This window comes from Vulpes vulpes, chromosome 13 (genome assembly GCF_048418805.1).
Source record: "Vulpes vulpes isolate BD-2025 chromosome 13, VulVul3, whole genome shotgun sequence".
Taxonomy (NCBI): Eukaryota; Metazoa; Chordata; class Mammalia; order Carnivora; family Canidae; genus Vulpes; species Vulpes vulpes.
The window spans coordinates 89,538,916-89,553,505 of NC_132792.1; the positions used below are offsets into that span (position 1 = coordinate 89,538,916).

General features: G+C 36.2%; 1 protein-coding gene and 1 long non-coding RNA gene across 8 annotated transcripts in view; one reads left to right on the forward strand and one right to left on the reverse strand.

Annotated features, from left to right (window-relative positions):
• The window catches only part of DLGAP1 (DLG associated protein 1), an 867,925-nt gene that overhangs the window by 158,280 nt on the left and 695,055 nt on the right, over positions 1-14,590 (forward strand). The gene's annotated exons all lie outside the window — the stretch shown is intronic.
• LOC140595219 (uncharacterized) overlaps positions 1-14,590 on the reverse strand; it is a 165,757-nt gene that overhangs the window by 30,757 nt on the left and 120,410 nt on the right. The window contains exon 2 of the long non-coding RNA XR_011996736.1: positions 2,663-2,825. This is a non-coding gene — a long non-coding RNA (uncharacterized lncRNA). The remainder of the gene's footprint in view (positions 1-2,662; positions 2,826-14,590) is intronic.

Consider the following 14,590-nt stretch of genomic DNA (forward strand, 5'->3'; position numbering starts at 1 on the left):
CAGCTCATCAATGTTCCTTTGGAAAAGGGACTCCCAAAAATAAGCAGTCTAAATCAGGTGGGTAGGATTTATGCAAAGACCATTGAGATTATAATTTATTTTATTTTACTTCAGTTCTACAGCCTAGTATTTTATTAGCTTCTTTTGACAACCATGGGGTATAATAGAGTAATACTAAGCCTGCAGTGCTCCCTCCTATTGCTAGTTTCATTCATTTTGTCATTTTCCACATGACCCTGATGTCGAAACAAATTTTCCCCATCCCGTGGGGTTGACTCGGTGAACAAGCTCATTACTATTTTTGAAACTAAGTGTTATAAAATAATGTGACTGAGACAAAATAGTCAAGACGGTTTGTTATAGTGTCTGCTGATGTATGACATATTTCCTGTAATTATTTGCTATCATCATATCCATAGTCTATACAATTTAACTTGAACTTAAGGCATGCTGCCATGACATAACTGGAAAGCATGCTCTTTTCTTTCAAAGCTGGCCCTGTTATATGATCACGTTGCTTCTACTTTTTAAATGCATAAGTTTAACAAGGCTTTCCTTTCTTAGCAAATATAGTTAAGGATTTGCTAATGCTTTATGACATTAATACCTTCTATGGCAAACTCTGTTTTACAGGTCTAAAACGTTTTAATATTTTCTAAAATTCTGGCAATGCTGATGTGCTACTTTATTTGGGTAGAAATGCAAACTGGCAAGTTTAGTTAAGATTAATCTTTGGATTCGTACATACTATTTTCAGTTCTACAAGGGACTAATTTATTAGAATACATGCTATCATCAGGTACCTTATCTATACCAATTCAACATTTCGTCTCACCATTACAAAATCTATCATATTTATTCTTTTCATCGTGTATGTTTATAGCAGTTAGGGATACAAATCATTTGGATTATTATTAAAAAGCTTGAGACATTTCCTAGTGACACAAGTGCTCATAAAATGTAGAATGATTTTTAGAGTTTATTAAACTACTACCCTTATAGGAGTTTCACCCAGAGAAAAGCTCTATTATACATGGAATCATAAATATAGGACGCACATATATTTATTTGTATGTATTATGTATGTAAGGAAACTGAAAGAAATTAAGGAGTAAGCTCAACTTTGTGTTTTCCAGGAAACCATGAATATTTATATTGCAGAAAAATAGCTGCAATTCTCTTCGCTTAGTGATATGGAGAACAGTAGAAAATGACAAGTAGTATTTAGGAGTGCATGAAAGCTAATCATGATAATATAAATAGCATCAATGTAGGATTTGTTGATGGACCACATTTTAAAATATTTGAAAACAAGGAAACAAAAAAATATGCAACTGTAAGACTCTAACATTTCCCCAACTTTTACATCTCTCAGAAGTAGCTGCCTTCAAGTCATTGACATAAAATAAATATATGTTAGCACTCAAAAGGTATTACTTTATGGGAATTTCAAATGATGAAACCTGAAACTAGAATAAATTTAGGGCGATAGTTTATTCCAGAATTAGCAAGCGTAATTTGTGTATTTTTATAGTATATCTCAAGATCTAACCAAAGATAATTTTTTTTTACCAAAGATAATTTAAAGAGAAATATTTCTGCTAAGGCCATAAAAAGGTCAGGAAATTTAGCAGCATTATAAGAAAATAAGCTTTAAATGACGATTTATTTCATTATAACTGAAAGGAAACTGGGAAAATAATGACCTTTTTATGAATAGATCAAATTTTTGATTAAATAGTCACAAGTGTATCTTGATCATTTTCCTGATAGTAATAGGAAGTAACATCAATAAAATAACCTGGCATGGTTAATGGAATGTATACAATTAATGAGAACCATTGTGTTGAGATGATATGTTTGTTTTACCAGTCTTCAAACAGTTGAAAAATGATTTTTTGAATATCAGTAAATTTGATAAAATATTTTCTGTTTTACAAGCAATATTTAGTTAAGAAAAATTATTTAGCATCCTTTTAATATTTAGAATGTGAAATGCATTTAAATCATTTTTAAAATTAAAAATATCAGCACTCGAGTGTTTGTTGAACTAGAAGGAGATCAGATAATTTGTTTACCTACAATTCTCTCTGACTTTTACCCCTCACACACTTCCACTCCAGGACCAAGATTCAATCAATCTTTTATTTTTAAAGTCCATGTAGTCTTTACCAAACAAGAAGGCTCTTTAACTATTACCTTACATTAATTCTAAATCCTCACAGCCTCTGGTGTTAAATAACCTTACTGTGGTAGACATTTCACAACCTATATATATATCGCCTTTTATACTTTAAACATACACCATCTCATAGGTCAGTTAAGTCTCACTAAATCCGATAGAGAATAAATTAATAAATACAGCCTCTGGCACTCACCATAAAAACATATTACCCCTGTATCTAAAATGCCTCAGACAGAGAATCCTGGCCAAATAAAAATTAGTAAATGCCAATGCTACTTGTGTTCTTAATCTAATGTTAAGAAAAATGTATGGATGTTTAAAGTTTTTTTTTTATATTTTCATGAATGTTATTATGATTTTTCTATGAGATGTTATTATTCCTATTTCACTGAAGAAGAAACATAGACAATTTAACCGAAGTGCAGTTATTACACAGTTGTAAAGAACCATTAAAGACTTAAATCTACTGTTACCTACTTTAGTGCTTGTTTTTCATGTCACTGTCGCCCACGTCACCAAGGTTCACAGCATCATTGCCTTCACAAAAGACTGCTTCTGGTAGGATTCCAGCTTGTTTGAGCCAGCAGATAGACCAAGGATGTCGGTGTTTACAACTCCATCCACCATTAAGGAATACTTCCTATGTTGGGGAGGAGGGATAATAGAAGGTTTTCTTGTTTGCTTACGGGACTACAGCACTCTTTCAGATTGTCATTCTGAGAGTAAAAGTTCCATGTCAATATAAAACTAACCCTCTCATATACATATTTAACCTGTAGAGCATGCTGTATTTTAAAAACCATAGATCTCCTATGAGAATATTATTACCAAATACTAAATAACAACAATAACAACAAAAGAATAATGAGAACCAAAGATAGGAGAGGGCCTTTTTTTTTCTCCTAAATCAATGTGACTTTGTCCAGGAGTCCCAAAAGATAAAGAGCTGTCCCCTAATTGAAGAGCTGTGTGACTGTAGGTTAGTAAGATAAAGTAGATGGAGAAAGAGGCTTTTAGAGGAGCAGGAGTAGAGTGAGGGCAGAAATTCTATTTCCAACGACTGAAACTCCATGAAGAATGGGATTTAATGCCAATATTCTTGCTATTTGGGCAAATCAAAATTCAGCAGCCCAAATACATAATGGGAGAATAGCAATAGCTTTGTGCCACCCCTGCTGGGTTCCATCACAGTGGTATCTCTGGAAACTGTCTGGGATACAGTAATATGTGATAACAATCCACAAAAGATAATTAGCACTAAATCACCCCCCCAAAAAAGATAGTTATAGCAAATGCAGTTTGCTATAGGTCATGATCTGAGGGTCCTGGGATGGAGCCCCACATCCAGCTCCCTGCTCAGTAGGGAGTCTGTTTCTCCCTCTACCCTTCCCCCCACTCATGCTCACTCGCTTTCTCTTTCTCTCAAATAAGTAAATAAAATATTTTTAAAAAGATGCAAAAAATAGTCTTGGTTCCTGTACTAATGATCTACTAGATATCCTTCATGAAACGTATGACATACAACTTTCCCCACATAAAACCCACACAAACTATTTTTACTTTCTGAATACCAACTCACCTTGGGTTCACAATCACATGACATCCTAAAATGATCAGAACTGGAGTTATAGCTGAACAGTGCATGCTGGCCTATATACACACAGACTCAGACATGTACCCACATGTACCCACAAAAACTCCCCTTTTGTGAAATGGGGTTGCAGATAAAAACATGAGAATTCTGTAAACACATCTGAAATAACATTGTGGAATTCCACGTGTTTAATTAAGGTTCTTTCTGATGAAAGAAACTTGTGGCATTATTGGATCATGAGGATCTCCACTGCACATGATCCCCAGTTGGAGTGTGTCTATTTTTCACATCCTCTGTGTCACCTACATGCATAGGAAGATGATCAAAAGGCAATTACACTGGGAAGGGGAAAAAACACTCCTGGTGACATTTTATTTCAACTCTTTCTCTTTTTAAAAAATCAACATGAACCAAGTTACTAAGAAAATGTTTTTATGAGTTGGAATCTCTATTCATTAATTCTATCAAGCAACTGAAATATGAAATGAACCAGGAACCAATATGCATGCATATTAACCATGAATTTAAGATACACATTCCCTTCATACATATATATTTATGCATATATATATAGCAACAGTCAGATACATAGTAACCGTATTTCTTTATTTAAGTCCATCAAAAGATGAATGGATAAAGAAGATGTGGTCTATTTATACAATGGAATATTACTTAGCCATTAGAAACCATTTGCTTCAACGTGGATGGAACTGGAGGGTACTATGCTCAATGAAGTAAGTCAATCGGAGAAGGACAAACATTATATGGTCTCATTCATTTGGGGAATATAAAAAATAGAGAAAGGGAATAAAGGGGAAAGGAGAGAAAATGAGTGGGAAATATCAGTGAGGGTGACAGAACATGAGAGACACCTAACTCTGGGAAACAAACAAGGGATAATGGAAGGGGAGGTGGGTGGAGGGTTGGGGTGACTGGGTGACGGGCACTGAGGAGGGCACTTGATGGGATGAGAGCACTGAGTGTTATGCTATATGTTGGCAAATCAAACTCCAATAAATATACAAAAAAAAAAAAAAAGGTTTACTTCTTCTAGGTTTAAGGTATCACATAGAATTTAGGGTGCCAGATATTCAATACTTGATTTTCTCTGACTTTATAAAATTTTTTAAAATATATAGAATTTGGGGCAGCCTGGTAGCTCAGTGATTTAGCGCTGCCTTCAGCCCAGGGCGTGATCCTGGAGACCCAGGATCAAGTCCCGCGTCAGGCTTCCTACATCAGAAGCCTGTTTCTCCCTCTGCCTGTCTCTCTCACTGTCTCTCTCTCTCTGTCTCTCTCTTTCTCATTGTGTGTGTGTCTCCCATGAATAAATAAATAAAATCTTTAAAAATATATATAGAATTTGAAAATTACCTATGGTAGACTCATACTGTAAAACATATTGTAATTATATCATGAAATACTTTCAACTATGGGAAAATGCTATGTTTTAATCTATTTTAACCTCTGTCTACAAACAAAAACTCTGAAATTATCCCAGAAGGTCAAGAGCCCATTATAATTCCTCAAGCCGAAGCCAAAACAGTCTCACCACAACATAATTATGATCATATCTCTCATGCCTCCCTACTTCAGTCCTCTCCCCCAAAAACCCCTTGTCAGTGACTTCCCATTTATCCTAGATAATGAGCAAAGCCATCATATAGCGCACGAAGTCTTGACTCTCAAGGTTCTTCCCTACCCTCCTGTAATCACATGTACTCCTCAGTCTGTCTTCCCATGACATACAGGGTATTTGCACATGCTCTTTCCTTGTAAAGTCTCTCCTATACTCTTTCCCTGGATATTCCTACTTATATTTCATATCTTGGTTCAAGAGTAATTTTCTGATATTTGAACAAAGTCTTTCCTAACTGATGAATTCTACCTACAAATATAGATGTTGTTTCTTCATTACTGTGTTCCACAGAACTGTTTCTTTCCTTCAGAATACATATGTATCTCAATTTATAGTTCGTTAGGGGTGAGTATTGATTAATATATATCTCCCCCAACTCAAAGATAAAGACCACCAGAAAAGAGAACAGGTACTTTTTTACACATAATGTAGCAATATGGCTAGTACAGCGGTTAGCATATAGTAAGTGCTCCGTAAATACTTCACAAATACTTCTCATGAAAATGAGCCAAGTTCTGTTCTGGCACTTAATGATATTCAAGAGAAAAATCCCTGCTTCCTTAGGATTTGCATTCTAGCTAAGGGAGAAAGATAAAAATGAACATAATAAGCAGGTAAATGATAGAGTCTGTTAGAAAATTATAAATGCTCTGAAATATAGAAAATGTATCAGGAGTAAGGAGGTCAAGAGTCCCAGGGGAAAGGAGACCTATGGAGGCAGATCAAAATTTTAAGTAGAACTTTTATTTAGGTACTCCTCTTTGAAAAGGTGGCATTTGAGAAGAGGTTGAAGGAAGTGATGAAATTCACCAGGTGGATTTTATTTTTAAAGATTTTATTTATTTATTCATGAGAGACTCAGAGAGAGAGAAAAGAGACATTGGCAGAAGAAGAAGTAGGCTCCGTGCAATGAGCCTGATGTGGGATGTGATCCCAGGAGCCTGGGATCACGACCTGAGCCAAAGGCAGGCGCTCAACTACTGAGCCACGCAGGTGCCCCACCAAGTGAATCTTTGAGCATTCCTGGGAGAGGAAATACCCAGTGCAAAAGTAGGAGGGTTGCTGGGATACCAATGTGGCCCATGTGCCTAGTGGAGAATGAGCAAGTGGACCATGGTGGTCAAAAACCTTAGAGAAATGATGGGGGCCAGATATGTTAATGGAAGTAATGAAAGGTATAAGACTTTAAAATGCATTTTGACTCTGTGTCATTATTATTAACCACAATTTATAATACTAATTATAATTTGCTACCAGATAGAGATATGTTTCTTCTATCTTCCCAGATGAATTCCCCAACTGCCCAAATTAGAAGTCAGACCTATTTCAGGCAAATTCTTGGGAAGAACTTTTATCTTAAATTTCATAAGTATTTTTCAGTTGGACCATACCAATGGGTTCATTTTGAACGATCCATGGAATCTAATTTATTTTAGAATGTTCCTGGTTAGGAACTGGCTTTATCATTTCTGCTGGTTAGACACTGATATCTCTGTGTTTAGATACTCAGTTGTAGTTGAAGTTTCCTTAATCATAGCTGTAAGAATTATGATTTTTTTGAATTGCAACAATTGCCAAGTTCTCCACTGATTTAAAATAAAGGAAGCCTGAATGGATGGGCTGTCTATGTCTACCTGAACCTTATAAAGTTTCCTTTTCATTTGGATAAACACAGACTGATCTGAATTCCAAGGCCTCTATCAGTCATATCCCAGTAGATAGTTTTCAATTACTTATGTTTTAATCTACGTGAAAAATGTTAAGTAACTATTTGAGTTTCCAGAGTTACAGGGAAATGAAACATTTTCCAGGATAGACCAAAAGCTAGGCCATAAAGCAAACCTCAGTAATTTTAAAAGGATAGGGGGCAGCCCCCGTGGCCTAGCGGTTTAGCGCCCCTTTGGCCCGGAGCATGATCCGGGAGACCCGGTATTGAGAGTCCCACGTCGGACTCCCTCCATGGAGCCTGCTTCTCCCTCTGCCAGTGTCTCTGCCTCTCTCTCCTTCTGTGTCTCTCATGAATAAATAAATTTTAAAAATCTTTAAAAAAAAATTTAAAAGGATAGAAATAGGTTCTCTGACCTCAATAGAGTGAATTAGAAATCGTTAACAGAGATTTGGGGAACTCACAACTGTATGGAAATTATATAACACATTCCTAAATACCAGTGGGTCAAAGAAGAAATGGAAAGGGGATGGCCTGGCTGGCTCAGTCAGTGGAATATGTGACTTTTGATCCTGGAGTTGCGGGTTCGAGTCCCACTTTGGGCATTGAGACTACTTAAAAATAACATCTTAAAGAAATGAAAAGTAAAATTAGAACATATCTTTGAGGTGAATGAAAATGAAGTCATCACATATTAAAATTGATGGAAGACAGATAAAGTGTTACTTAGAAGAAAATATGTAGCTATAAATGCTAATGCTAATTTTAGAAGGAAAAAGGAATTTTAAATCAACAGCCTAAACTTTGACCTTAAGACACTGGATAAATAAAGAACAAACTTTATCTAAAGCAAGGAGAAGGAATGAAATATTGAAGATTCAAGCAGAAATAATGGAAAAGAGAACAGAAAATGAGAGAAAAATAAATGAAACTAAAAGCTGGTTGTTTGAACAGATCAACAAAATTGACAAACCTATAGCTATACTGACAAGAAAAAAAGGCTGAAATTGATAAAATCAGAAATGACAACAGGATGTTACTGCTGCTTTTACAGAAATAAAAAGCACTGGAAGAGAATACTGTGAAAAATTGTACACCAACAAAATGGAAGTGGTAGGACCCTTAGTTTATATCATACATAAATTAAAACATAGTCCTAAATGTTAAAAGCTATAACTATGAAACTCTTAGAAGAAAACATTGGAGTAAATGATCATGGCATTGGATTTGGCACAGGATTCTTAGATATGACACCAAAAGCTTGAAATTTCCAATGTTACAGAGAAAAGTTGCAAGAACAACAAAAATAGGTAAATTAAACTTTCTCAAAATGAAAATATTTTGTTCTTAAAAGGACAACATAAATTAAGTGAAAAGACAACCCATAGGATGGGAAAAAATTACAAATCATATATTTGATAAAGGACTTGTGCCTAGAATATATAAAGAACTCTTACAACCCAATAATAAAAAAAGGACCATCCAACTAAAATTGGTCAACTGATGTTTCCAAAATAACATAAATGGTGTATAAATGGCCAATGAGCACATGAAAACATGTTTAATATCATTAGCCATCAGAGATGAGCAAATGAAAAGCATAATGAGCTACTACTTCCCATCCACTAGGATGTCGGGTACATGAAAAGTCAGGTAACAAGTGTTAGATAGGATCTAGAGAAACCTAAACTCTCATAAACTTCTTGTAGGAATGCAAAATGGTATGGCTGCTTTGGAAAATAGCCTGACAGTCCCTCAAATGACTAAACAAACCTATGACCCAGAAAGTTTACTTTTATGTATATACCTCAGTGAAAACATATGTCCATACAAAACCTTATACACTTAATGTCTATAGCTGCATTATTCCTTAGAACCAGAAGGTGGAAAAATTCATATGTGTCAGCTGAAAAGTGGATAAAGAAAAAAATGTGTTATGTTCATAAGAGAAAATAGTATTTGGCAATGAAAGGAATGAGCCACCGCCACATGCTATAATATGGATGAGCTTCATAAACATTACATTAACTGCAAGAAGCCAAACACAAAAGATTTAACATTGTATGACTCCTTACTATGAAATGTCCAGAATAGATAAATCTATACAGACAGGAGATTAGTGGCTGTTCAGGGCTAGGAGGCATGGGGATGAGAAGAGGATGGGATCAGGAAGGTGTGAGCTGAAAGGGTACAAGATTTTAAAGAAATCATGAAAATATCCTAAAGTTGACTGTAGTGACAGTTGCACATATCTTTGAATTGTACAACTTAAGTGGGTGAATTGCATAATATGTGAATCATTTTTTAAGAAAGCCTTTTCTTTTAAGTAATAGGAAAAGGGATTAGCATAGATGAATGGAATCATGGTAGCTGCAAATCTTAGTTTAACCAAGTAATATACCTACTCTAATATAACACTGGAAGGTATTGGTAAAATTCATGTGTTTGGGTTTCATTCCTTAGAAGAGAATCTAATGAACGTAGTCAAGGGAAAACGATCAATCAATGAATGGAGAAAGAGGAAAGGGTCTACCAATCTCCATCCATCTAGGGTAACTGTCAGTTATCAGTATGCAGCTACTAGAGGCCTGGTATGCTCCAGTCGGTCAAGATCACTTGGTCTTGCAGAAGACATTCCTTGTAATGAATCGATGCTACCCACCAGTAGGTCATGCCAGGCCAATCTCAGTTCAAGTGCATAAGTGTGTGAGTGTCTTAGCTAAGCCTTTACTGAACTCTAACTTTTTTCTGGTGGAATATATTCTTAACAATTGTTGGCATAAATTTGGGTGCAACCAAAAAACAAATATTGTCTAGACTATCCATTGTTTAGAAGAAGATCTTTATATAGTGTAGAATTAGGTGTGCCTTAGAGGAAAGTTTGTGTTCCATGCCACGATGGTGAACAATCTTTTCCTGCATAATGGCCATTCTAGGAAAACTAAACATGTTTATTGGTAGCACTTCTATTTATATTTATTTAAAATTGCAAAATACAGAATCTGCAATCAGACTTATCTGTGATTTTATTATCTCCAAAGCATTTCTTTTTCTGGGAGAAAAGATACCATCAACTTTAAAAACAGCATGCAGACATGATTGTAATGCTCTGCTTCTGAACATGTGTCAGGTAATAACTGGTACTGTTGGGTGAAATGTTGGAGGGATTTTCTGGTCAGCCAAGACCAGGAAAAGAAAAGTGAGTCCCAAGAACAGATCTGTGGGAGCTCTGGAGGCAAGAGGGGGAAATGGATGGTTTAAGATATCAGATCATTTCCCAACATGGTAGGAGGTTAACCAGTGACCATTTTCCTTCTTCACTCTCAAATTTGTTAGAATGGAGCATATTTGTCTTGGTGCCGTATTAGTTTCCTAGGATTAGCATTAACAAATTGCCATAAACTGGGGGACTTCAAATAATAGAGATGTACCCTTCCATAGTCCTGAAGACTAGAAATCTAAGATCAAGGTGTTGGCAGGTGTTGGCACCTCTCTCTCTCTCTCTTTCTCTCTCTCTTTCTCTCTCTCTCAGCTTATTTGACTCTTCCTAGCTTCTGGTGGCTCTTGACAATCCTTACTGTTCCTTGCCTTACAACTTAAACGTCTGCTTTTGTCTTCATGTGACCTTCTTCTCTGTATCTTTGTGTATCCTGTTGTCGTCTTATAAGGACATCAGTCACAGGATTTAGGGGCTACCCCAATCCGGTACGATCTCATCATATATATCTATTTATATCTACAAGACCTTATTTGTGACTGAGATCACATTCACAGGTACCAGAAGAAAACATATCTTTTAGGGGGCATAATTCAACCCATTCCAAATGCTTTCCTTGGAGGAGTGTTAGGATAAGCAGGGAATCCTTTTACATTTATGGAATCTGTCTCTTGCTCCTTGCCTCATTTGGTGTTGAAATGAGTCCAACCCTGTCAACAGTCATATCCCACCTTGGCCTACTGAGAGAAGAGTAGCCTTGAATTAGAAAAAAAAAAAGAAACAAACAAACAAACAAAAAAAAAAACAGCTTGAGGACCAAAGGACTAACTGGGATTATTTACTTAACCTAAACATCTCAAGGTGTTTTGTAGCTGAAATGGCTTCACAGGGTATATAATGATATTAGATAGAAACTTTTAGCACATGGATGCTGTATTTCTCTGTATGTTTTATAGGGAATTTTACCCCAGGGATAGCATTTTGTGAAGATATAGAGCCATCTCACATTGCATATATATTTCATATGTGAAAACCCCTATTGGCTTTAATGCAAAAAGGAAGAATAAACTGAATACACCCTATACTGCAACTTTTTGATGGATCCTTCTAAAAGGTTCCAGATGAGGAAAACTTTTATAAGTTTATAAGTGAGAGCTTTTCAGATGCAGTTTCAGTGACAGAAGTAGACAATTATGTGGTTCTAAAAAACGATTTTAATACTGTGAATTCCACTTAATACCATCAGCACTACTCACCTGAATCAAGTTATAATACACTTTGCAAAGATCATGAACCCCATATGTTAAAAACCAAGGAACCATGAATTACATGTATTTTAAAACAATTGACATGTGTTCTCTTTGCATAGGGCTCTCTGACTTCTCTTCCAGCATAGTTACTTTTCACTAAGCCAGTGTTGGAGGGATTGGAGCTAGACCTAGTTATTAATGATAGTTTGTGTAATCTAATCTGCCACATCTGGATTTTTCCAAGCTACAGATTAAGTGCTCTGATGTGGGGTGAAATTATAATTAGAAATTATAGCACAGGGGAGCCTGGGTGGCTCAGTTGGTTAAGCATCTGCCTTCGACTCAGATCATGATCCCGGGGTCCTGGAATTGACCTCGCATTGGGCTCCCTGCTTAGCGGGGGGGAGTCTGCTTCTCCCTCTGCCTCTGTGCCTTCTTCTTGCTCTCTCTCTCTCTCTCTGTGTGTGTGTGTTTATCAAATAAAATCGTTTTTAAAAAAGAAATTATAACACAGAGAATATCAGTATAATATGTTGTGGTAGTACTCATGGACTGTGAATTTGGTAATTGCACCTAGTATTACTTTTCTCACCAATTCTGGAAATTCTAGTTGGAAGAATTGTTGCATTACTCTATTTTATGAAGTATCATCTCCAGATGTCTTCTCTGTCTTTACATTTTCAGCTATTTATCTTATTTAGATCATTTTGCAATCAACTGGATTACAATATATCAGGCAATCTCGTGGCCTCTTTATCAGAGTGGTTCTTAAGTTTAGTGTGCATTTGGGAAGCATGGCAATGCTTCGGCTTGTGCTCAGGGACATCTGCTCACTATCTGAAACTTTGGCCCGTCTCTCATTCAGAGCAAGGCCCTTTTTCTAAATACTGTAGATTTTTTATTCTAACCTACTTATCTAACATTCAGACATCTGCCAATTTGAATTGTCCTGAATACAGCCATGAAAGGAAAATCACTGTTAAAGAATCACAAAGGGAAAATTGGTTCTAGTGTTCACAGGCTTTCCTTTGCAGGAGAACAGACGACCCTATGTTCTCACAGCAGAGCCTACTGACCATGAATTATATGCATCACCAAAGTATTGATTTAATAAGCACAATTACCTGATCTCTCAGGCTTTACAGTCTCCTAAAGTTACATTCAGCCATTTCAGCATAATCAATATTGGCATTATCAGATTAGAAGCAGAAAGGGCAAAAGCAAAGGAAAATGGGTGGGTGAGGTCAGCCAGTTTTAAGTACTAAGAAGTAATAATTGAGACTGATGGATGACAAGAATCATTACTCCCAAAACTTTCAAAATTGACACCATTTAGTGGAGGCACCTAAATATCACACAGACAAGATGGTGCAACCACAAGTGTTTTATAATGATGACATTGAACTGTCAAGAAAATATGAAACTACATTTAGTACAATTTCTCCAGGGCAAGAAATTACATAATATCTCTTTAAAAGATTTCCAACCAAAGTGTTTACATTTTTACTATCTTAGCCTTGATAGACCAGATTTCTGTTATCTGGATAATTCTTTAATTCGTAATAATGGTTCCCCAAGGGTAGCAGGTAAATGATGTGTTTCTCTAAGACTAATTTCCTGTCAACTCAGATATGTGAAATTATATAGTTTTTTTTAAAAGGCAACACCATAGTAGTGTCTTTGTAAATCTCATTCTTACTAGAAGTTTGCAACTGTGGTTGCATTTAGAAATACCTGAAGAGTTTTAAAATACTGCCCACCCACCGCCCTCGTCCCTACTCCAGACCAATCAAATCAGGATCTCTGGGCATTGGGTCTGGGTTTGAGTTCTTTGTAAAATTTTCCCAAATGATCCTAACATGCAACCGGTTTGGAAAAGTTCTGTTCTAAATGGATAAAAATCTTACTGTACCCCAAGAATCTCAGACCACTTTCTAAATCAGGAAGATTCTCAGTTTATAGATAGGGTTTTCAGACAGCTAGCCCTTGTACTTTCTGGAATGAGTCAGAAGGAAGCTGCCTCTGAAATCCTGTCTGTACTTAAGAAAAGAATCCACAGGGAAAGGAAGATTCTCTTATGAAAACTGTTACTTCGTAAATGTTAGTGTTCAGATCAAACAGTAAAAGGACATGGTGAATAAGGAGTATTATTCACCATGAAAACTTTAAGGTATAAGTCAACATCTGAGAACAGCATCTGAGACATGCCCACACAAAATACATGACAGCAGTTCTACAGAAAATTGTTCTTGGAACTTTACTTTTGGAAAGTAAGCTTACAAATGAAGCATCTAATTACTGAATAAAAAACCCAAACCAGCTACTGAGAGCCACTGAATTCTCTTCAAAGGTCTTGGAAGCTCACGTTTGGGGCAGGTGGGCAGGGAGGGTTAGGAGTTTCCATTTTCCAAATGTAACAAATCTGAAAGAGATTTCTTTTTCCAACAGGGAAAAATACTGATTCCTTTTCTGTGCTGTAATTTTTTAAGTTTTCTTCATTTTCTATGAGAGCTCTGCTTAAGAAAAACCTATGCTAAGTCTTTAAAAAGTATTACTTTTGTGTAATAAAACTACTCAAATATTCCATTTTGGTGGAATGTTAACTTACCACAGAATGAATTGTTAGGGAAAATATTTCCTGAAGTTTTCAATGAACAGATTACATATCCTATATCACATATTTTGTACTCCTTTGAAACGGTGCCATTAGAGATGTTGGGATGTACACTGACAACACAGGAGCTGCAGGGAGGAAAATATCTCTGAAAATAGATGTGTCTCTCCAGAGGTCTCTGGGATACTAGCAGAACAAGGTGGCTTTGCCTTGCATCTTACTTTACCTAAGCTGAAGCCATGAAGAGGACAAAGAAGCCATTGCAAATGGTCTACCAGGGGAGGTGCCACATGTTAATGAACTTGTCCTGTGTTTCTCCCTCAGTAATGCTTGCTCAGTACAGCGATGCATCCCATCTGCAAAACTGATTTTCTCAAAGAGTGAATCTGGTTCCTCTAGTAAGAAAAACTTTGACCTTTTTGTCT